Raw genomic sequence first — 25,546 nt, 5'->3', positions numbered from 1 at the left:
CTTCTTGCACATGAGATGCCATAAAGCTATAGGACACTTTGTGGTTTCAGGAAGGAGACAATATTTTACAAATCATTTTAGTAACCAATGAAAATAAACATCTAGGATTTATAGATTTTTCTTGCAGTCTAGTCACGGGAATTAGATTAACTTCTCCTTCCTGAATGCATGAAATCTTGTTCTCCTCAGCTTGGTGAACAACTTTGGGCCAATCAGTCTCTTGCCTTAAGAATGCAAGGTCACAGCCTCATAACCGAGATGACCAGCTCCACACACAGCGTATCTTTATCTGGTGAGAGGAGGCTTGGTGCTCGGGGATTAGATTCTGGCAGTTCAAGTTGATAAGGAAGAAGATAGTCGGTGACTCATCAGTGTGAACCCACAGGTACCTCTACCCTCCGGGCAGGTCATGCACCCACTCACATGACTTGCGCTGCCTCCTGAATTATTAGTCATGTTCCAGAGCTCTGCTTACCTGTGACTTCTTATATTATTAACCATGACTGTGATAGACTTCTCTTCATATGTTCAGCCCTCTGCATCCCTGGGTCCTATATCCCTGGACTCCATCAACCAAAACCTGAAAGTGCTCATTTTAAGTATAAGAAGTCCCAGAAAGCTAAACGTGAATTTTTCTACGTTAAGTATTATTCTGCATCCACACCAGTGAAGTCATAAATAGCATTGGATTTGATAGTGTATGTAATCCTGAGATGATTTAAAGTGCAGACGCCACTTGAGATCATGGGGGCTGGATTCCTGGACAGCTAGGATATGAAATTTGCGGGTGTTGAAGCCCCTTACATAAGGTGGCATAACTGCATACAACCTACACACATCCTTCTACATATGTGAACTCTTTCTAGGTTGTCACGAATAACATAATTTTTGTGTGCATATTGATTGGACAATAAAGGCAATAGGAAGTTTTCAATCATGAGTTGGCTGACACCATGAATATATATCCCACAGAAATAGAGAACTGTCTGATCTAGGAGGACATGCATAAGTTGCATGCTAAGGTATGCCATGTTATATTAGGGACTTGGACAGCTTCGGATTTTGGTATTCATTGGGGACTTGGAAGTAATCCTGCTGGGATACAAAGCAATGGCTGTACGATAGTCAATCCTTTTCATTTACCATATACAGTACCATATCAATGGCTTGATGAATGGGTGAGATTCTGCTCTGGCTTATACCTCCTGACCTTTGCAAGGTCAAATATTTAAGTATTTAGGAAACTCCCCAGCACAAATGTGAGGGCTGTTCTGACCACAGAGAAGAACTCATCTGCTCTAAAGCACACCAACTCAGTTGCTAAATGATACTTTAGCAAACTTGAAGTTTATATAATAAAGCTAACACTAGCTCAGTATTTTAATTTCTCATGGGAGAGATTCAAATGCCAGTATTCCTTGCATCATAGATTCTGAAATTGACCTCCTGAGGATACTTGGGTAATGTGGTTTCATTCACACCATGTGGGTTCTAACGCCTCACTGTGAAGGATGCTCCATGAATGCTGAGGGAAATGGGACTGATGTTCAGATGTCCTAACGCCCAAACACGTTCAAATGAGCTTCAGGTTAGCATCTCTCAAAGGGCTGTTTTCTAGTTTTCTTTAAAGCCTTTTTCCTTCTGGTGTGTCAGTGACTAATAAATTACAGCAAGGCTTGAGTTTATACTAGCTCGTAGGTGATTACGCTGGACAAGTAGTTTCCCCAAACCCTAGGGCCCCTTGGAAAATGAAATAACCGACATATGGAAGGAATCAGTGGGTAGAGGGGCCCCTACATACCTGCATTCTCGAGCTGCTGAAACCCTGTTTTGATAAGATAAGAGGAAACAGGGCAAGGAGGAACGTATACTCTTAGAAACTGGAAACCGAAGTCCTTGCTGCTACAAAAGCTTCACTGAGCAGACCAGTTGGTCCACACCACTCTACTGCAGGAATGTTGAGCTTCACCTAGTCCTAAACCTGTACTCTACAGTCTAAACTACATTAAACTACCCCCCCACCAACTAAACTATGTATTTCATGAGCAGTAGAAGAAAACTAGATTACGATGATTGTTGATACTGTTGTTTCCACCTCCGTGGTCACTAGTTTTTGCATTGGGCAGATTAGTCCCCAGAATCACACTCAGGGTAGAGCTACACCTCACAGAAATGGTTGCAGCTGACCCAGCTTAGTGGGCTGGCCATCACTATAGCCCCAGCTAATGTAGCCAGTGGGTATTGGGCCAAACGTTTAGCTCTTTCTTGCCATGGCCTGAAGATGGTTTGTCCCCACTGTAACTTAGGCTCAGACTAGAATCGGTGATGCAGATAAGGGGTACAATCCTGATGGGAAATCAGATCAATGAACCAAGTCCCATGATTGGTGAATGCGTTGCTGTGAAAATTCTTAGTTCCCTAGAGAGCAGGTCAGCACGGTGGGTCTGGCATCCAGACCCCAGTGCCACTCCCACAAGTGCTCTGGCATGGCTCTCTGTCTCTTCCCAAGTGATGCCCTGAACATCTTAGGACCCTGCCAGAAATAAGCCTGTCACCATCTAAGGATCCTGGGCTTTGGACCAGAACAAACCTCTTTTCTTTATAAGCCACCCAGTCTTGCTCCTTTTTTAATTTGAGGATAAAGAGGTTTCGATGTTGCTAACTTGCCCACAGTTCAGAGAGAAGAGACCCGATTTTGGAAGCTGTTTGAATTAGTTGTTTCTCTATTGTTGTAATAAAATACCCTGGCACAAAGCAAGGCAAGAAAGGATTGAATTTGACTTCCAGTTCCAGTCCATCCTGGTAGGGAAAACATGGCAGCAGGAGTGTGAATCCTGCCTGGTAGAAGGTAGAGCAATCACACGATCACATTTCAACTCCATAATAGATGGAGAGAGAGAGAGAGAGAGAGAGAGAGAGAGAGAGAGAGAGAGACAGAGAGAGAGAGAGACAGAGAGAGAGACAGAGAGAAAGACAGAGAGAGAGAGAGAGAGACAGAGAGAAAGAAAGAGAGAGAGACAGAGAGAAAGACAGAGAGAGACAGAGAGAAAGAAAGAGAGAGACACAGAGAGAGAGAGAGACAGAGAGAGACAGACAGAGACAGAGAGAGAGACAGACAGAGAGCAGGAAACAGGCCCAGGCTATAAAGCCTCAGAGCCCTCTCCCAGTGACACACTCCCTCCAGCCAGTCTGTGACTCCTGAAGGTCCCTTTCCCAAACAGTGTTGCCAACTGGGGCCCAAGTGTTCATAAGCACATGAGTCTATGGGGGACATACTGTTTTCAAGCCACAACACAGTTCTTTCTGATCTGCATCTCCCTGTTCCTTGGCCTCTTGAACCAATCCCGTCTAAAGGCAAGTAACAGAGAATCTCTCCACTTTTCAAGAAACAATAGCAATAGGGCAGAAGGAAATAATTTATTAGAATAGAATCAAAATTTAAAGGTAGAGAAATTTAGCCACAAGAACGGAGATCTGGCGACAAGCCACCGTGAGAATTCAACTCAAAGGGAAAAGAAAGTAAAAGATAAATCAGACGCCCATAAGCCCTTGGTGGTTAAGTGGTTTGTAAAAGACTCAAGGATATCTAAACACAGCCCTGTGCCACATAGCCATGTTGCACCCTGGACCGAAGGTGTGACAGTGACCTCATATGATTGCAATGCAGTTGACAATGCCCGTCCTTGAGTGACAGCATAGTTGTCAGTGTGGCAGCACAGAAATACTTGTGTGTGTTGTGCTGATGCTGCTGGAAGGCAGCGTTCTGCACTATCTACTGGTCATATAGCACTCTAGCACATTTTATTACATATAACACTTTGTAAGAATAATATGTTATTGGTGTATATGTATTTTCTACTTTTGTAGTATTTTCTTGTATAATAGAGTCCTCTAATTAATAACAAGTTTTCTGAAAAAGAGTCTGCCGTGTGACCCCAGTAGCGACATCTCAGGGCTGCTCTGTCTCTTCCTCACAGCATTTCCCCATATGCTCTATGCGGTGTCATGTTTTACCTAGCATGGCCCAAGGGCAACAGGTTAGGCTCTATTTATATACCATACAACCTAGCTGCATAATAGCTTATATCACTGAGGCTTGGGTAAGTGTACTCCATGGAGCTCACACAATAACACTTCATCCTTAACATACCCCAATCCTTAATGATGCTTAACCACACTCAAGTTAATGCTGTCATTGATGCCACAGTGTGAGACCCATTCATCTCTGGCTACTTAGGAAAAGCCTCATACAGCACAGCCGGTGTCGGGTGTATTTGGGAGCATGAAATATGGGGAAGTCTTCAGTGTGGGCATGATGCAATGTGGGAAAAGGTGTCAAGTGTTAGAACCAGGCAATGGATAAGAAGGTCCAACTCATTATACTTGGGAACCCAAAGGCTTAGGAATTAAGAAAAAATTAACCTCCTCCAAACACTTCTAGTTAAGCATCTCAGGGGAAATTAGAAGGGTGGTGAGTGTCTTATCTTATGAGAGAGGTACCTAGGCAAAATTCATTTAGATCTTAGAGAACAAGATAATATATCTTCTGTCCATGTTATTATGACTGGAAACACATACACACACACTGAAATGTTTCCATTACCTCTACTACTCCGTATGTTCTTACTACATGCTATCACATGCATTATATCACATGTAATCCTGGCAGAAGGCAGGACATCCTCTTTGTTATGCCTCTAAAACGTATCCATATTACATGTACATAGATGCTCATAATAGGTATTAAACAGCCCCTCACTTTCAAATTGAGAGCTCTTTCTCTTGTGTCCGTTTTCATCAATTCTATTTTCACCTGGTCTCCCTTTGTAACTCTGAGTTTAATTTCCCAGAAGGGACTAATTTTATGGGTTTTGAAGCAGTCAATTATTTTTCTGTTCATATGACATTTGATGTTTCAATTGCCCTTCATATTTCTTTGCGAACAAGTGGTTAGGATATATTCTTGGTAACGTAAACCCAAATTAATTTGCACGGTTTTGCTTGACTGGGCTTCCCCTCCCCACCACCAAAGTCACGCTTCATGAAAAAGTCTAACCAGGTGATCCCCGGCAAGGCAGCTGCTTGTCCCACAGTGGAGAAGGATGGATGGTCAAGGCATGATCTACGAGGGGCCAGGTGATTGCCATGCCTTTTGGGGGCCTTCGTTTAATATTGACTTTAATTATGAAGGCCAAGTGTTTGTTTTCTTGTGGGATCCATTTCTGCCCTTTGGTTATTGACACAGTTGGAATATGAAGCGTGTTTACTTTTTAAAATGGGGATGGATGAGTAAGTTTATATTACAGCAATACATTATGAGTACCAACTCTTACAGACTCGGACCCAGACTTAGGTGAGCCTCCTAAGCAAGTGTCTCACATGTGCCGATCAATTTATGTGGGCATCTATTAGCCTTCCCAAGCTCACTCGAAGAATGTTACAGACGTACTGCCTGTTCTGGTTAAACACACTGGAAATATGTAGTTACGATGTCATTTAATACTTAAGCACCAGGCCTGATACATAGAAGAGACCTAATTAATTTGTAAATTACTAAAGATAAGAAGAACAAAAAGCCCTGGCTCCCGCACTGAGGACTCTGGGAAAGGGGAAGCCCCTCACAGATGATCTAAGGCTCACAGTGGAAGTTGAAAAGTGCTGCTGTCTCCATAGTCAGCAGGTATTGGGGTTCTGAAACTGGTGTGAGGAAATCTGAAATGAAGAGACAGTTTATACAGATGGTTCACACAGTAAACACATGACCAAGCCAGTTCATGGCAGGTATTTCAAGCCACATATTATTCAACTTTAGAAAAGTTGCAGAAATCATAATTAGTCCGTTTTTATTGTTAGAGTGGAAACTCTCAGAAAACACAATGAAGAGTCATCAATGCTGTTGCCAGGAAAAACACACAGCACCTCATCTGACTAACATGAATTATTTTGCTAATGTATGAGGCTTATTAGTATTGTCACTTTTATATGTAAGAAAACTAAGAGCCAAGAGCTAAATAAACTTCTCCAGTATTACTTAGCCAGTTGTCATTTAACAGGCAGCAAGGCTCCAGAATCTGTCTTATGTCATTAGAAATGTTTGTATAGTTTACGAGGGACAGAGAAGTTTATGACAGCCATAGCGAGCAGGGTATATGTAACTTTTCTTAGCCCAGGCTGCCCTAGAAAGCACAGGCAATGATGAGGGACAGCTAGCATGATGTTTACGTAGGGAAGTCATTTCAGAAAAGAGAACGTGGAAAAGTGAAGGAGAAAAGTAAGAAATTATGACTATCTTATCCAGTTCATGGAGACTGTGAACAACAGTTCATGGGCACCTCCAAGGAGCTATGTACTGTACCTCAGTGCCCACTCACTGGATGGGAGAGGAGGGTACTCATATCCACAGCCTCCATTCTCCAAAGTGGAAGGGTTCTCCATAGCATCACCTCTGTGTGTGTCTGAGCCAGCACATTCCAATCAGCAGTGAGTACCCACAGACTCTCTGCTCCCTTCACCACTCTGAGGTGTCTAGAGACCTGAGCAGAAAATAACAAGGTGGTGTTGAGGTCTTAGAAACACGTAAAGCTGGTGCCACAGCAATATGAGGGGAAAGAATCATCAAATGCTCCATCTATTCACAGCAGTGTGCCAACGATTTAACCAACGAGTTTTGCAAGAGACAAAGTTTGTTCTTGATATAGTCAAAGAAGAGTGAAGAAGCAGAATGATTTTCAGAGTGAAGAAAGAAGGCTGGGGGTAACATAGCCAGTGACATACACAGGTACAACCACCAAGGCTTTTCATGGATATGTAGTGAGGAAATGCTAGCGTCGGCATGAGCCAAGAGGGGAGATTTGGGCATTTTAGAGTCAAAACGTCACCATTGGATGCCTCTACATGTTCAGATGAAGTCAGCAGTTTCAACAAATAAAGCCTCAGATCTCTAGAAGGTCATATAGACAACCAATACCATTATAATCTAGTCGTGAGAGGTGTTAGCAACAGCAGAGCTCATTGGAGACTAGTAATACTTGGTTTAGTTGTGTAGCATCCAGAATCGGTGAAGTTTACCCACAGAACCCTTAAGTCTCACAGTGTAACTCAGTAGGCTCCCACCTATCGGTTATACTACACTGAGTTCTCATTATTGTCCTCATCAAAGGTTGCTGATGCTGGATCTATGCAGTTAGAGTGGACATGCCATCTCCGAGAGATGTACTGCACCAACAGAGATGGATGAGGTGAACTGAGAATTCATGCCTCAGAGTTTTACTCTTTCTAATAATTAGAATGAACCAGATGTGGTGACACACATTTGCAATGTCAGTACACAGGAGACTGAGGCAGCAGGTCTGCCAATTTATTAAGGTCCACCTAAGCTACTTGCTGCAAAATTCTGTCTTGGTAATGGGTGAAGGTGGAACTGCCAAGATGGATCCACAATTAAGTTCTCTGGCTGCTTTCCAGATGATTCAGGCCTGATTCTCACTCCCGGCAGCTCACAATCATTTGTAACTCCAGTTCCAAGGGATCTGAAATCCCCTTTTGACTGCTCTTTCAAGCACCAGGCACATATATACTATATCGACACTGTCTTAGTTAGGTCTTTATTGCTGTGAAAAGATACCATGACCATGGCAACTCTTCTAAAGGGAAAGAGTGAATTGGGGTGGTTTGCTTACAGGTCAGAGGATTAGTCCATTATCATGGTGGGAAGCAAGGCAGTGTGCAGGCAGACATGGTGCTGGAGGGGTAGCTGAGTGTTATACATTTGGATCTGAAGGCAGCAGGAAGTGACAGTGACAGGCTGGGTGTAACTTGAGCATTTGAGACCTCAAGGCCTGCCCCCAGTGACCACTTCCGCCAACAAGGCCATGCCTATTCAACAAGGCCACACCTCCTAATAATGCCACTCTCTATGGGGTTTTGGGGGCATTTTCTTTCAGAGCACATGGAGACAAAACACTCATACATAAAAAATTACTTTAAAAATTTTTAGGTAGTTAAAATGATCAACTTTATGACTAATGCATTTTATCACAATAAACATTACTCAAAAGAATGTAAAAGATAGCTGGTACCATGTGTATAAGCAGTTTTTATTCCTTTTGTGTTTAACATCTTTACAGTATTTTCCTTTATTACAAGCATAAATATTTCAATATTTCTTTCTAGTTATCTCTCAGATTGGCTTGTGGGCTTCTCCTTTTTTTAAAACTTTTTTTTTAACTTATTCTTTGTATCTTTCACATCACGTATCTCGATTCCACTAATTTCTCAGTCCTGCATATCAGCTCTCTGCCCTTGCAGGCCCCCTCCCCGAAGTGGGCTTCTCTATTAACCATTTTCTTCATTCCTATTTGACACAGAAGGGCTCAGCACACTGTGGTCAGGGCCATCCCTAGGCAGATGGGCCTGGGTGTGTAAGAAAAGTGACTGAGCAAACCAAAGAAAGCAAGTCAGCAAGCAGAGTTCCCCCATAGTTCTGCTCAAAGCTCCTGCCTTGAGTTCCAGCCTATCTTCCCTCGGTGATGGATTATAAGCCAAAATAGACGCTTTTCTACCCAAATTGCTTTGGTAATTGCGTTTGTTACAGCAAGAGAAAATAGTGAGTTATTATCACTTCTGACTGGATCTCTTCACAGAGGTTGTATGAAGCTGCCTGGTTTATAGAGAGTAGATCTAGAAGAAATTGTTTACAATCTTCTACTGGTCAGAGGCAGGGGGATGAATTCCTCTGTGTTTCTAGGCTGTTCCACTGAGGCAGCTGTTCTGGAGAAAGCCAGTGGAAGCCGGTGGCTCGGCTGAGGCACTGCCAGAGGAGGCTGGGCTCTCCTCATCAATTAGCAGTTAAGACAGCTTTTCCTTCCACGTATGTGGTTCCTAGGTTTGTGTCAAGTTGATGGAGGCAGCTATGACCCCAGGCTATAGAAGCTCAGAGCTAGGGATACTTTGACTTCTCCCTGTCAGACCCTTTTCTCTAACTACTGCTTCCCTGGGCTTTCAGTCATCACAAAACGTTAGACTCAGACTAATGGGCTCGGGCGCTAGTGAACTTGGGTCAAAACTCAACCGCATACCCCATCTCATCCAGTGTCTTCCCTTCAGCAAATCAGTTAGATCCCAGAGCTACTTTCATGTAAAATGAAACTAACAGAATTTAAAACTGATTGAGGTGGCTGTATCAAGTAAAGGTTTAGAGTTTGCTTAACGTCAAAAGCACTCGTCAAAAGCACTCGGCATGTTTCCTGACATAAACAATACTAAAAAAAAAAAAAATCCTTTAATTGCCGTTAGCTGCTCCATAGTTTTCTCTGTAGCGACTGCTTGTGTGGCTATGAACCTGTGACGGAGGAGGGAATGTAATAACACTAATCAAAGTGAAAATTGTCAGTAGAGAAGAAAGTCAAGTGTTGGTGGCTCAGTCTCCTACGACCCAAGGAAGCAACCACATAACCCACTACAGAGCGCACTTGGCCACATGAATCAGGCCCTGCTAGGCAGCAGTCGGTCTGCTTGAGTTTTCTGGGGAGAGCCGCGTCAGCATTTTCCCGTGTTTTTCTTTATGGAGTCAAGCGAGAGCAGGGTTTCTTTTTCCGCCAGTGTAGTTTCCCACATGTATGTAAGTCATCTCAACCTTCCCAATTTCAAACAAGCTCTCCCTCTGTGTTTTCGGAAGAGCCAGATTTGCATGGGTTACACTTTGCTGAGGTTTCCTGTTACCGTAGAGCGGAGTGACTGGGTTTTGGGAGACAGGACTCCTTTTGGTCTGAGGTGGTCATTGCTTGGCTATGTTGCCTGGAGAAGCCAGGTCATCAAGCAAGTGAGAATGAGGAAGGCTAGTTAGTACCTAGAGCCAGAAGTTGAGAGAACTGTAACCTAGTGGTGTTTCCAATTAGCATGATGCCTGACTGTCAGACAACACAGAAGACATCCTCAGGAAATGTTCTGCATTCTTCTTTGGGGCCATTAAATAATTGGTATGACTACCACAAACCAGATTTTCATTTGAATTACTTCTAATAGTCAGTCAACATTTTCTCCTGACTATGCTTCTATTGTGCAAGACAGCTTCCTTTGGCCCTTGCAGATCTGTTCTCCAGTCTTCCTCTTTTGCTCACTCTAAGAAGTCGGTGTCTAAGAACCACATCCACGGGCTCTCCTTCATAGGAGATCTCCTGGTCAATGAGGGATTAGAAAGGAGAGGAAATCTTCAGGGCACTTACTCTCCTCGCTTCTTCCCTGTGACTTCAGACTGCCCGCTCTCCTCTCTGCGTGGTCGTCAAGAGTCTAGGAGGCACTCCCACCTCTTATAGGAGCCCAGGGATGATCAGGCTCTAGGTGACTCAAGTCATGAGCCCTACAACCTTTCCTTCTTAAAGTAGTCACCTGTGAATCAACCATTGTAAAGGTATCCTCACTGTGTGTCTATTATGATGTTGACTGATTCATAGAATCTATGTATCCTGGAAATGTTTTTTTTTTCAATTCTCATAGTGCCTAAAACTGTTTTTTGTTTATGTGTTTGTTTTGTTTCATTGTTGAGGAATCAAGTATTCCTCTTCACCCAATGAGGTAAACACTAGGGTTGTAGATTAGGACAAACCCAGGAGAACACTGGAGCCGTGTTCACAAAAGGTACTGGGGTCTGATCCACCGCACCAAGCAGAACATTTCTCCTTTTACCAATAACGCTGATGATAGTGTGAAAAAAAATCTATTTGCCCATCACACTGGTGTGAAAGCCTTGGCACAGAGCTACCCTAAAGGGAGTGCAGAAAGAGGGTGAATGCTCTCGACCTAAGGGGCAAGTCCCTGGAAAGTTGCTTAGAGGAGCAGAAATGGGCTACAAATATCACCATCCAGCGTTCACTACCCAGAAGTCCAGGAGTGGCACTGACAGACAAGTGGGTGTGCTTTGCACCCAGAGCACAGGCTTTGCGCTGTGCCAACTGTTCCTCTGATCTGCAATCTCTTGCATCTCAGACCAAAGCCATCCCTCGCAAACCCACAACATATGAACCCACTACAGTGACTTTGATATAATCTGGCGATTTTCTGGTCTGCCTCTGTGTAGTGCAGGGAACTTTCTGGTTGCTGAGGAGAAAGGTGAGCCATATAGAGAGATAAAGGATCACAAAAAAATGCAAATAAGGAAGAAAAAATTTGTTTGGCCCACAGTTTTAGGGTACAGCTATTATGCACTGTCGACAGTTGGGGAGTCTTCTTACCTGGACACACCCTCCCAGGCATGCCCAGAGGTTTGCCTCCCAAGTGAGTCTAGATCCTGTTAGGTTGGCCATCTGTATTAATCATTGCATCCTGTTTCCACCTCTCCCCCCCACTGTGTTTCTAATATCTTTTGATCTTCATAAGTCAGAACATTCAGAGGCCTGTCATTTCCAAAATACTTTAAAAAACCTAATGGTAAAAGATGTGCTGGCTTTTCCGCTTTTAAAGTGAAGAAAAGGCCTATTGCCACTAACATTTTCTGCCATAAAGAAAGGCAGCTCAATTCATGATGGCTTCTTTGGGCTCTGGAGGAACACTGCCTTACATACAAAGGAACTGCTCTAGACTGTACACCAACTTACCAACTGATACAAAAGCCGGCATTTTTTGATAAGCCCCAGAAGAGAAATAATGAACTATTTAAGTTTAAAGTATAAGAGCATTTTAGGTTTATCCCTCTGGAGGTTTGCCTCTCCTGACGCTACAAACTTTCTCTACTTACAGATGTGACTCTTAAAGGTTAAAATTTTGTACCCAGAGGCTGGGGAGATGACTCAGTGGGTAAACCACTTGCTGTGCAAGCATTAGGACCTGAGTTTAGATCTCCAGTACCCGTGTAAAAACCACATTTGGCTGCACACCATTATAACCCCCATTGCTTGGTAGGATGAGGTAGGTGGGTCGCAGGTATCTTACTGGTCAACCAGGTCCAGTTGAAATGGATGACTCCAGGTTCAGAGAGAGACTCTGTCTCAAACAAAATAAAAACAAGGTGGAAAGCTGGTGTGGGAAGTCCTTCTGTAAATGTGTTGCTTTTATTGGTTAATGAATAAAGATGCTGCTTTTGGCCAATGACTTAACAGAATATAGCCAGGCTGGAAGAGATTTATATAGAGAAAGTAGATGGAGTCAAAGAAATGCTATGTAGCCACCAGAAGTGAAAAATGCCAGCTTCCAGTTGGAATCTTGCCGGTAGGACACAAATCTCATGGTAAAATATAAAATTATGGAAATGGGTTAATTCTAGATTTAAGAGTTAGCTAGCAATACACTTAAGTGATTGGCCAAGCAGCGATTAAAAAAATATAGTTTCTGAGTGATTATTTAGGGAGTCTATGTAGCTGGGAATAAACAAACAGCCTCTCCCAACAGATTGGTGCCCCACATGGTCAACTAAATCCGCCTAAAACCTGAGAGAGTTTGGGAAGGAATTCTAAGACACACACACACACACACACACACACACACACACACACACAAACAGAGCTCAAAACATTTTTGTTGCTCTGTTTGCTGGTGACAAACAGAGAGGTGGCTTATTTAAGATGTCTCCTGACTCAGCTTTAGCAATAAAAACTGTGCGGCTTCTTTAAAAAGCAGCGGCTTCCTGGTTCAGCAGCACTAAAGCTGACCCTTTTGAGAGGTCCAGCTACAGAGCATTTGAATGGGGTGTGTGAGCAGAGTGCTACAACTTGCTTAATGGCAACACAGACCTGCTGTGTGCCTAAAAATGGGGCAATGTGCATGGCTCTCAGAAGCAGCAAACATGCCTCAGCCATGTTGGACTGGGTGGAGCAAGCAGGCAGGGCCATGTTGGCCCTAGCCACACACACTTAGCATTAACAAAAAGGGGGGACACTTCTGCTCAGGAATTAATTACAGTTATACACTAAAGACAGATTCAGACAGATATAGACCTCTAAATGTATCACAGTGTTGGATAAATGTATGTAGGCTTGGGAGAGAGAAGAAAAAGAGTATAGAGACTTATAAAAGGAAAGAAATGGTTTTAAAAAATAAAACAAAGTCTTTAAAGAGACAGAGTACAGACAGTCATAGATAAAAGGAATAAAGAAAAATAAGCCACATAAAGATATAATATACACAGAGAGTCTGATTTATGTATATTATTGCTTTTTTTTTCTTTGAATTTTTTGACTATGAAGGAGCAATGTCCAGAGAGACATTTCATTGTATGGGCTGCTAAACTAAACCAACATATACTTTTAAAAGTATCTTGATTTTTCAAAATTGGGGTCTAAGGATATGTTGCTTTGGAAAAGAGGTTCTGCTTTTATTTTCACAGAAGATGAGACTCTATGGATTGCTTCCAGATTAATGTGGTTTGATGAACCAAGACCCCACCCGAAAATTCACCATTTCACCATTAACACCTCCCAAAATACTTCACTTAACAAAAAAACAAGAAGTAGTTTGGAGAGAACTATGCCCAAATTCCCAAATATTGTTTATAAATGTTTGTTTACATTTAAAGGGGGATATGCTATAAAGATTTGCATTGGTATGGATCTTGGTCTATTGATACAAATTTTAGGTCATTTTTGTTATATGTATATTTCTGCTCTTGATTAAGATATTGTGTTTGTACAGCTCATTTAAAAATGTAATGTATAATTAAGAAATATAGGTTAATAGATAATCATAATAGTGTAGTATATAGTCATGTTAGTTAGGTTTTCTAGATATATAGAGATATATTTCAATTAGATGGGTATTCTTTAAATCTTTCAGAGACCTTCAGAATATGGCATTTAAAATGTTATAAGAATTTAAGACTTTTCATGACAGTAAGAAACATATGGTCCTAGAAGCACCAGTCTACTTCAAGAAAATGATGGGTTTTGAAGAGGCTCCTTATTGAGTTTGCTAGTCATTTGGGCAAGAAACTGCTCTTGCCTGGACTGCTAGACGTTATGTTATATAAACTGGACATGCAGGATCCACAGAAGAATTACTGCTGAACTTGTCTAAAAGTGGGATGATCCTTTGGGGTTCCTGCTTTATGAAAGAATTGACCAGACATTCTATAGGACACAAAAACTGATGGACTTTGTCATTACAAAGCAGAACATATCTTCAAATTTTCTGCTTCATGGAAAAGTCTGCTGGATACTATGGACCTGTAGGCTAAAGATGGATGCCCCAAAATTACAGGAGAACTTTGGGTAACTGTCCAGGCAGTGAGATGTCTTTGTCAATTCTATACTTTTGGAACTTGCTTACAATGCACTCCTTGTTAACTTAGGTAAGATTATACCCTTCTGCAGTCTTTGATAGAGTTAAAGAATAGATAGTTATAATTATAGTTTTCCTTAGTTTATGATAAAAGATAAAGTAGATATAAATATTGTAACTGTAATTCTTACTTGATTCTTGTTTTGTTATATGTGATTTTACTATGTTAAAGTTAAAACCTTCCTTTTATTTAAACAGAAAAAGGAAAATGGTGTGGGAAGTCCTTCTGTATATGGGTTACTTTTATTAGTTAATGAATAAAGAAACTGCTTTTGGCCAATGGCTTGACAGAATATATCCAGGCTGGGAATATATATATATATATATATATATATATATATATATATATATATACACACACGCACACACACACACACACACACACACACACACAGAGTAGGCAGAGTCAAGGAAATGCCATGTAGCCGCCAGAGGTGAAAGACGAAGCTGCCAGTTGGAACCTTGCCAGTAGGCCATGAACCTCATGGTAAAATATAAAATAATGGAAATGGGTTAATTATACATGTGAGAACTAGCTAGCAATACACCTAAGTGATTGGCCAAGGAGTGATTTTAATAATATAGTTTCTGAGTAATTATTTAGGGAGTCTGTGTAGCTGGGAATGAACAAGTGGCCTCCTCCAACAGAAAGCAATAAAGGAAGACATTTAATGCTGACCTCTCCACCCCCACCACCACACGCACATAAACACATATCATATACACTCAACTGTAGTACAATTAATAAAAACTCAGAGACACCTATTGGGGTCCAATCTGAAGACTAGAAAAGTAAAACAGCCCGCCACTGACTCTTACCTCTACCTCAGTCCAAAATGGAGATCCTGCCTCCAGGAATCCTTGGAATGAGACTGAGACTGAGAGCTGTCTCCTCCCGTCTTACGATCCTCTCTAGTTCTGAGACTAAGGGTGTGTACCACTACCACCCAGTTTCTGTGGCAAGCTAGTGTGGCTACTGGGGTTAAAGGTGTGTGCCATTGCTGCCTCGTCTGTAAGGCTGGCCAGTCATGGCTGTTATACTTTTATGATCTTCAGGAAAGCCTTATTTATTAAAATACAAATGAAATGTCACTACATATTTCACACATACACACATATCACATACATCTCACACTTACCTCAGATACAGACACACACACACACACACACACACACATCACTTTTTTCCTAAATAATGTATTTTACAATTGAAGTTGATTTCTTATCCCCAAACTCTTTAAGTGCTGAGTTCTATCTACTATGATGTAATGGCTCCCGACACATACGTGTCCTCTGCTGACTGACACTTAGAAATGGCTGTGGTTTCACCTCTGCTCCGTCTTCTTCCAGATAACACGTGTGTTCCAGCTACTTCCTGCCCTTCTCTGACCTCTGGCTCATCCTCTGCCCTGAAGATGATCAATCCCCTGCTTGGTTTCGCTGCAGGTCTTCCAGAGACTGAAAAGGGCTCCGCATTTGCTATTGCCCACAGCTCCAGTAAATGGGGATTAATCAAAGAATATCTCTTGAAACTTTGTTTAAAGACTCATATACAGATGTTTATCTTTTCCTCCTGTTTGTGTACTTAAAAATAAGCTCAGACAGGGCTTCTTCAGTAAAACACTGGGTTGGGAATGGCAGTGGTTAAAACACATAAACATCAAGCCTTCTTCCACATTGAAAGAAAAAACAGCAGCCAGCGTTAGCTATGGAGCAAACGATTGGCTCCAGGGACAAAAGGTCCTCCAGGGGCAGGGGATCCTCCAGGGACAAAAGGTCCTCCAGGGGCAGGGGATCCTCCAGGGACAAAAGGTCCTCCAGGGGCAGGGGATCCCATAGGGACAAGGGGATCCTCCAGGGGCAGGGGATCCTGTAGGGGTAAAGGTCCCTCCAGGGTTAGAGGTTCTCCAGGGGCAGGGATCCTACAGGGGCAGGGGATTCTCCAGGGAGAGGGGATCCTCCAGGGGCAGGGGTCCTCCAGGAGGGAGGGGTCTTCCCAGGGCGTGGGTCCTCCAGGGATATGAGGCTTCCAGGAGCACTGAATTGAGTATTGAGGGGTTAAAGAATTGACTAAAAACAGAGGTAGGGTCTTCTCCACCTTCCCTGTAATCTCATCCCAGGACCACGTTCCCCAAGCAGCCCTGTGAGCTCCTTGATTTGTTCAGCATGAGTGCCTACCACGTACTGGTCTGTGCACAAGGTGTAGGGGTAGAAATGATGGAACGTCGCTTGTTCTCGGTCTAATAGAAGAATTATAAGTGAGGACATGTAGACAAAAATCCCTACAACAATTGCGGTTTGGTCAGCCTGAGCTACACAGTTAGACCCACGTCTCACAGACTCTCAGGGCCGTGGTAGAGCTGAGTGGCAGAGTGCTTTCCAAGCGCGTTCAAAGCCCTGGGCTCTCCCCCGGCCACGACACATTCAAAACAAACTCGAATCCCTTTTGAACGGGTTTCAATTTGAGCTAGTTTTGAACTGGTGAATTTCAACACTTTGTCTCCTAAGAATGAAGTTCAAGGGGAGGAATAAACGCTGGCCAGGTGCCTGATTTATTCTTCGCTGACTCCAAGCGCTGCCCCGCGCTTCTGCACAAGGTGGGAAAGCTGGCTGAGAGCAGGTGGCCTAAGCCAGCCCATAAGTGGAGCCCTACAGAGCCAGGCACCCACTCCTCTTACTGCAAGTGCTGGCCGGGTCCTTCCGCCTCACCATGTCAATCCATCTTTTCCGTTTCTTCTGTGAAGGCAGTGTTTTTCTTTCTTTCTTTGTGCAAACAGCTGTACCTTCCTCTAAGCCAAGAAAACCTTAGCTATGTTAGTTATACTTTTCCTCTTGCTTATCCCAGCTACCTCCGACTTTTACGTCGTCCTCAATGCCAGGGCTTTTCACCAAAATCTGCCATACTCTCATACCTAAAATGCTCAAGATACTCCAGAATAGTTCCCTGTGGACATCGCCAAGCTGAGGCGAATTCTAATGAGCGCCATTGATAGCTGGAAGATCCCTAAAGAACCCCGTGAGTAAGGTGAAGATCCCCACACTCCTACTCGTTTTCCCGGTCTCACCTTGAGCCGAGGACCGTTACGAATCCTGCCTTCCATATGCTCTCAGGATCCACATCTGGATACAAGCTGTGTCTTCCTCTCAAGGTGCCCTTGGCCACTCAAGCCCCACTTTGTCTGCCTCGGGTCTCCTTTCAAGTGGCATGTCTTCCTTTCCTGGGTCCCTTTAATGGAGACATATGCTGTTTCCAAGGCTCCCAGATCCATTACCCCCTCTAGCACAGAACACTCTAGGAACTCGTCTACATATTTGAAAAGAATGGGTGTCGTTTATATTCATCTCTGTATTTCTGTTACATTAGTTCATGCCCCGCTGAGACAGGACACAGGGATGCACGCTGAAATTCATGACCCGAGCACTCTTGCCCTGGTTTCTTTCCAATCATTGACATGAGTTCCTCAAACAACATGCAGAGGGGTTGCAGACAGAGTTTAGGAGACTGTGGCCCTCGCTGTCTCTATAATCACAGAGGTATCAAGATGATACTGTCTAGCTCAGAGCCACACTTCACACAGCAGACACTAACAAAAACTCAGAGAATCAGTGCCAGGTCCCTACCCCCCAGACTCCAGCACAGATGAAGAATGTAAGAAGGGTTGGGTTGCTAGCTAGGTTTTATTGACCTGATCCAAGCTGAAGTCTGCTGGGAGAGGAAAACACAGCTGAGAAAATGCCTCCCTCGGACTGGCAAACCTGTGGGTGCATTTTCTTGATGAATAATTGATGTGGGAGGTCCCAGCCCACTGGTGGAGGTAGCACACCTGGGCAGGTGGTCTGGGGTTGTATACGAAAGCAGACTGAGCAAATATGGGGAGCAAGACAGTAAGCAGTTTCCTCCGTGACCTCTGCTTCAGTTCCTGCCTCCAGGTTCCTGCCTTGTATTCCTGCCCTGACTTCTCTTCATAACAGACTATAATTTTTAAACTGAAATTGTTTCCTCCCTGAGTTGCTTTAGCCAACGTGTTTACCACAGCAATAGAAAGTAAACTTGACTATCCAGGGATGTAGAGAAAATGAAAGACTTGTGAAAAGCGAGATGCAGCCGGCATATTCTATCTTTATCCAAAGCAGGAGCCAGCGTGGGCAAGGAGATATTAATTTATTTATTCTCTATTCATGGGCCCACTGAAAAGAACTGGATAATTTTTCCTTGGATTTTAGAGACAAAATTAGTGTGGGCCTTCTTCATGACGAAAGTTATCACTGCCTGTGACGGCCCAGGACAAGGTCTATAGGATCAGCTTGTACCCTAGGCATTTGGGAGAAAGGACACAGGGGAGCAAGGGGATCGCTTGGATGCTATGAAGCCTCCCTAGGAAAGCTTTCTCCAGAGCTCTAAAGGACTTGAGTGTGTGCATCCAGATTCCAGAACGGAGGCAGCGGCTTAGCAGCACACAAAGGCAATGTGTCTAGTTCCTGTCATCCAGGCAGTGCTAAGCAAGGAACTCCAAAGGCCCATAGGAAAACCAATTAGGAAAACATCTACAGTAAACCAGGACACAAGAGCGTGTGGTCAGCTGTAGAAAGAAAGAATTACCATGTCATCTTACCACCTATTCCTATTCATACGGAAAGCTGGCTTCTGCCTAGCTCAAAATTGAGAAAATGGGAAAAATCTCTGTAACATTTGGAGTTAGGTTTTATATATATTTTATAAATATATATTTTAATATATTATATATAATACTTTTATATGTAATTAATATCTATAAATACATGAATAATATATTTATATATAAATACACACACATATATATATGCATATACACACACATGTAGATTTCATTGTGTAGCCCTGGCTGCCCTGAAACACACTCTGTAGACCAGGTTGGCCTCAGATTCACAGACATCTGCCTGCTTTTGCCTCCTGAGTGTATATTTTTAATTTTGAAAAGTATCTATTTATTTTGTGAGGGGTAGGGGCTGTATGTATACTGGTCAGAGGACAACTTGCAGGAGCCCGTTCTCTCCTTCCACTACATAGGCCCCGGGGCTTGAACTCAGGTCGTCAGGCTTGGCAGTAGGTGCCTTTACCTACTGAGCCATTTCCCCAGCTCTGAATTAAATGTGTGTTTTAACCCGTGGTGACCAACAGCTTTGTAGTTATTTAACAGGAATGGAAAGGCCATGGATCCCCTGAGGCCTGTAGATGGGTGCGAGGGGAGGGTTCCTGCTAGTTACACTGATAAATGTATTATTTAAATGATAATAAAAGATAATAAAGTGAGAAATAAAAAGTCTAGTAAGGGTAAGACATTCATTTTCTGAGGATCCACAGCTTCCAGCAGATTTCCAACGGGATCTATTGCTAACAGAAAAGAAGAAAAGCCTAACTCTTTCCTCTTCACAGAGCTGGACAAAGAGCTAAACCATGCTTGCGTGTTCAGTGGACCTGAATGAACGCCTCTTGGTCCCAGCCCAGGGCTCAGAACCCAAAGCCTTTAAGGTTTAAACATTGAGAGTAAACAGACGATTCTGCATCAAAGATCGGGTTTTGTGTACTTTCCCATCTCTCTCCTAATGAGCAATCCCAGGGCTAGAGAGCAATTTGAAGCATAGGCAAAAGGCAAAAGGTCTGGCTTTCTCCTATGCAAAGCGTACACAGCTCATGTGTCACCATAATGAGACTCCAGTAGTTTCTAAGCCAGGGCCGCACTCATTGTCAACCACAACGTTCTGCAAAGTTGATGGATTGCAGGCTTCATCTGTCCAGGAGGCCTTGATGGGACTAAGAACCCAGAGGCTCTCAAGCTCAGGCAGCAGGGTATCCTGAGGAGTGGGCCATGCTGGGGTCTCTGGGTCCTGTGTTTCAATGGCCTTGTTATGGCTACAATGGAATGAAATGTGTTTGTAGAGGTACCTTGTCTTCTTAAGGAAACAGAACAGATGTCTAGTGTTTCTGGTGATGCCTTCCTCCTCATGTAGAAGTGGGACAGGGAGGTGAGGGTATGCTGAGGCAGGCTATGGTAAAAACCTGGCTTCACGGGTGACTCTTCCACTTGCTAGTTAGAAGTAGAGAAATAATTGAGGCAATTGGTATCAGAAAGAACTGTCACCATTTTTTTTAAATTAGTATTATGGTTTGGATATGAAATCCCCCCCCCTTCCAAAGTCATCTGTGTTTAAATTTTGTCTGCTACTTGATGAACTTGACAAAGTGATTGGATCGTGAGGGCTTGGACTTGCTCAATGGGTTGGACCCCCGATGGAGTCACAATTTGGTGACATCATTGGTAGTAGCAGAGCTTAGGAGGAGAGCCTTGCTGGAGTGGGCAGGACAGTGGGGCTGTACCTGTGAAGAGCTTGCCTTGTTCCTTGCTCTCTTGATGTTGCTCTCAGTCATGAAGTCCTTCAGGTGCCATGAAGGACACACCTTCAGCCATTGATAGGTCTCTATCAATGATGCCAGGGCCATGGGCTGAAACCTCTAAAACAGGCACCAAAATCAGTTTCATCCCATGGTGCTCAAATCACAATAAGGCACAGATGAAGACTATACAAGGCAGATGCTCTCAGGTTCTCTTCTTATGAATGTAGCTCACATCCTCTGATTCCCCACCCCTAACTTGTAGCCTATTCTCTACGGTGCTGTGGAGTTACTTGTCTGTGTCCCTTTATGACCCACTAACTTCTTAAATGTAGAGACAGTCTCAGAGCACAAGCCAGAGATAAGAGCATCTCGGTATCTAGGTAACCCTGCCCTCTGGAGGCTCTAGCTAATGGAGAGTCCAGATAACTTCACCCTACATTTCTTTGCTCCAGTTGGGTGTATAAAGAACCCTTACAAGACAGTATTACAAAGGCCAATAACAAAGTGAAAATTTTGAAAGAATCATCAGCAAATGATTCCCATTGGTGAAGCCCAGTAAAAGACAGAAGATAAAGGAAACATCATGGGATGCCCACTGGTCACATCCTCCTAGGAACAGCTCAGGAAGAAGCAAGGCAGAAGCCAGGCTCCAATGAGTGATGTGCAAATGCCCGGCACATATTCCCACACATCGTTCTGGAGGAAAAAAAAAGTCATCGCACTTGCCTTGATTGGCAGTTTGTAGGCCAGGACACTAAAAAGTACATCTAAATGGAAACTTTTTATTAAGCAGACCATGGGTCACAACCCTGTGGGGGATCAAATAACCCCTTCACAAGGGTCACATATCAGATATTCTGCAGAGCATAGACTTACATTATGATTCACAGCGGTAGCAAAAGTGCAGTTAAGAATCAGCAATGAAAATAATTTTAAGGTTGGGGTCACCACATGAGGAGCTGCATTAAAGGGTCGCAGCCCTAGGAAGGTCGAGACGCTCTGGTCTAGAGTGAGATTCTCTTGAGCCTGCTTTTATGTGACTTTTTAATTTTAATCATGGTAATTAAAATACAGCATAACACACACCATTTTAAGCATCCAGGTTCATGGCATTAGGAACATTCCTATCATTAGCTGCTGCCAACATTCTTTATCTGTGGAGTTCTGATCATCTCATACAACCGAAACGGTGCCTATTAAAGAGAACCCCCTGCCTCCCCTTTCCCTTCGGCTTAGGATTTCACCATTTGATCTTTCATAGATTGGCTCATTATTTCCGGCTTCTTTTGGTTGTCTGTGTTTTCTTGGACTCTTTGAGCATATTTAAAACGGTTATTTTGAAGCCTTTGTCAAATCCAATCCCGTGTTTCTTTGGATCTGTTTCTGTTAGATCATTTCTCATTTTAAAAAGTCTTTCTATCTATTAGAATCACTCATTTGAAAACTGAGCGTTTGGAGGGGAAAATGCCCCCTTTGGGACTTTGTGTAGAAGAGCTACCCTCATGAAACCAGTGTAGGAATCGAAGTATATTCTAAGCGTGCGTCATTCCTGGATCACCCACGGCCTCCTCTCGCCTTCATTCTCCATGTTCACAGCTACACAAACATATCTTAGTTTCCTTAAACTTTCCCCCTGCTTCTTGCTGGGGGACTATGGAGCTGTGAACCATATTCGCAATAGTACACACACACTGTCTACTGTAACCTCCGTCTGTCACCTCTTGTCCTCCATAAACCAGCAAGTTACAGTCCTCTTTGGTGACACAGCACCCATGACTTCTTTATGTATGCTCAAAGGGCTATCCAAGCCATGCCAGAGTCCCAGTGGAGCTTTAAGTCGGGTGAATCAAAATTTAGAACTACGTGCGGTCTCCTTAGATAAGCCCAGGTGCCGCAATGAAGTTTGATTCTTTTCTCCCCTATACCAGGGTAGGAACTGGGCATGGAACAGCCTCTCTCTGACTTCAGGACACACCAGGGAGGTGCTAAGACAAGGGTAAGCAAAATGTCTCAACATCTCTACAGTGGTTTAAATAAGAATGACCCCCATAGGCTCACATATTTGAATGCTTAGTACCAAGGAATGGTACCATGTGAAATAATTAAAAGAATTAGGATGAACGAATGCTTTTAATCCTAACTCTTGGGAGCAGAGGCAGGCAGATCTCTGTGAGTTTGAGGCCAGCCTGGTCTACAAAGTAAGTCCCAGGACAGCCAGGGATGTTACACAGAGAAACTCTGTCTCAAAGCAAAACCAAACAAGCCAAACCAAACAAACAAACAAAAACAAATCAAAACAAAACAAAAACCAAAAAATAATTAGGATGTATGACTTTGTTGGTGGAAGTGTGCCACTGGGATGGGCTGTGAGATTTCAAAAGTCTCTGCTGTGCCTGTAGATCAGGACGTAGGTTTCAACTACTTCTCCAGCACCATGCTCGCCATATCTGCCACCACGCTCCCTGCCAGAATGATAAATCGCCTAAGCCTCTGAAACTGTAAGTCAGCCCCAACTAACTGATTTCCTTTATAAGAGTCACCTTGGGCATGGTGTCTCTTCACAGCAATAGAACAATGGCTAGGACAACTGCCTCTCAGTTTTGTGTGACCTTTTCTTGTTTGGGTATTCATGTAGTTGCCACAGCCCCTTAATTGGTTTCTGAAGCTTCCACTGGACTCTCTTACCGAGTTCATTGGGCAGATGGTATTTCTGGGAGACAATGAGGCCCTGAGTTCCTAATCTGCCATCCACTGATGTAATATCTGTTGCATAAGCAACTTCACAGGCTTCTTTCCAGCTTTTAGTATGGATCACATTTATTTTAGTGAGTACACTTTCTCATGTTTGGGACGTCATTATTTGTATGATCCTGATTGAGAATTGATTTGCCCTGAGAATTCACCATGGAATGGAAATAACACTTTCAGTGAAGCCTAATAGACAAGAGCTATATTTTTGTTTTAAGGTAAGATGTACAAACACTTATCTTTAGTGATGAATGTTATAAAATGTACATGTGTATGAGTATATGTCCCCATTCAGTATTCCGTTGTTTATGGGGGAAATGTGTATATACAACGTTCAAAGGAAAACCTCAGGTGTCATTCCACAGGTATCATCCACATATAAGAATGTCATATATGGGCATACCTTTAATCCCAGCACTTGGGAGACAGAGGCTAGAGGATCTCTGAGTTCAAGGACAGCCTAATCTATAGAGCTAGTTCCAGAACAGCCAGGACTACACAGAGAAACTCTGTCTCAAAAAACAATATTGAAAGAAAAACAAAATAAGCAACTGGCTGCTCTTCCAGATGTCCTGAGTTCAATTTCCAGCAACTACATGGTGGCTCACAACCTCCTAGAGCGGGATCAGATGTGTGGGCTCTGGGAACCAAACTCTGATCTCACATTTGCAAGGCAAACATTTTACCAAATGATTGGTTGTTATAGCCCCATAATTTAATAAAAAGCATCATACGGTAGAATTTTGCTATATTATACACTGATTTCTATACAGTATTCACATATTCCTGTGGTTTTATTTGTATCATTGCACATTTCAGTTTACATGGAAAGTCTATGTCCCGATTAGATCTAAAATAATAGTGATTCTTAAAAGACTACGTCCAGAGGACTCCTGAGGTTCTTGATTGTATAGCACTTGGTTTTGATACATGTTTCAAGTCATTTTGTGTTTACGTAGTTTATATGAAACCGAGATAATCTTTGATTCCCACTGGAAAAGTGTCATAAACAGAAGAAATGAAATTAGCATCTGAAAACAATTTAAAAGGTATTCTGAATCCCCATTGCAGCCTCTTCATGCCAAGTATGAATCCCATTCAGAGCACACATCAAGTCATCGTAAATAAAACTTGTTCCTCCATGAGTCAGCTCATCGCTGTACCTCTTTCCCATGACCTAACACGGAGGCTTTCGGGGCGGGAGGGGGGGAGCACACAAAGACGGAACAGGGAGATCCAATCTCTCACCCCTACCTAACTTTTCTAAAGCCTAGCCTGTGACATGGCCTCTCTCTGCTGTTGTCTTCTACCCCGCTCCTATTTTTTTCCCTCCTCTTACTCACCTTTCAGATCGTTCTCCCTTAGATCCAGGACCATCTGCCAAACGGTATTGTTTCTGTTCCCACACTTTCGGGCTGAAACAAGAGAACACATGCGAAAGGGCCCTGTGAGTTGGACAATGTTACAAAAGTTACTTACTATATATTAGGTTTCATGGTGTTAGAATGTGTAAAGTTGCCTATTCCAAGTTTTTAAAAAATAGGACAAGGAAGAAAACACAACAACATCCAAATTTGAGCTGAGTACATTGGGAAAATGCAGCCCAGAAACATATAAAGATCCCCTGACACCACAACGGCCCTGACGAGTTCCTGTCAGCAGACTGAGAGATTTGCCTTCGTCCTTGGGGTTGAGGGACATGTGTGCTCTGGAGAAGAAGAGAGCATCTCCAAAGCTCTAAACATCCTCGGGAATGTAATCAGAACTTCGGTTTACAGACAAGAGGAAAGCTATTTGATTGTCTCATATAGTGTTCAAAACACTGGAAAAGGTCAGCGTTCTACAAAAGGACCCCTTCGGAAAAGGTGGCATTAGAGAGAAGAAAACCCAGATTAATTCTTAAAGTAGACAGGGCATCACTATTTATTTTTAAAACATCTAATACTTCAGTAGCCAGGAAGAAGGTTTAGTTGATAAAAGCACTCAATTATGAAAGCCTGATAGCATTTCTTCTTACAGATGTGGAGATGCACATCTGTAATCCCAGCACTCCTGCAGCAGAATGGGGGAGGGCACACATCTGTAATTCTCGCACTCCTGCGGCAGGATGGGAGACATGCATCTGCAATCTCAGCACTCCTGCAGCAGGATGGGAGGCAC

Source organism: Alexandromys fortis, unplaced genomic scaffold (assembly GCF_014885135.2).
Source record: "Alexandromys fortis isolate MF-2015 unplaced genomic scaffold, M_Fortis_MF-2015_v1.1 scaffold_13, whole genome shotgun sequence".
In the NCBI taxonomy this organism is placed as follows: domain Eukaryota; kingdom Metazoa; phylum Chordata; class Mammalia; order Rodentia; family Cricetidae; genus Alexandromys; species Alexandromys fortis.
The sequence above is the reverse complement of the archived record's forward strand: the minus strand, read 5'-3'. Positions refer to the sequence as shown.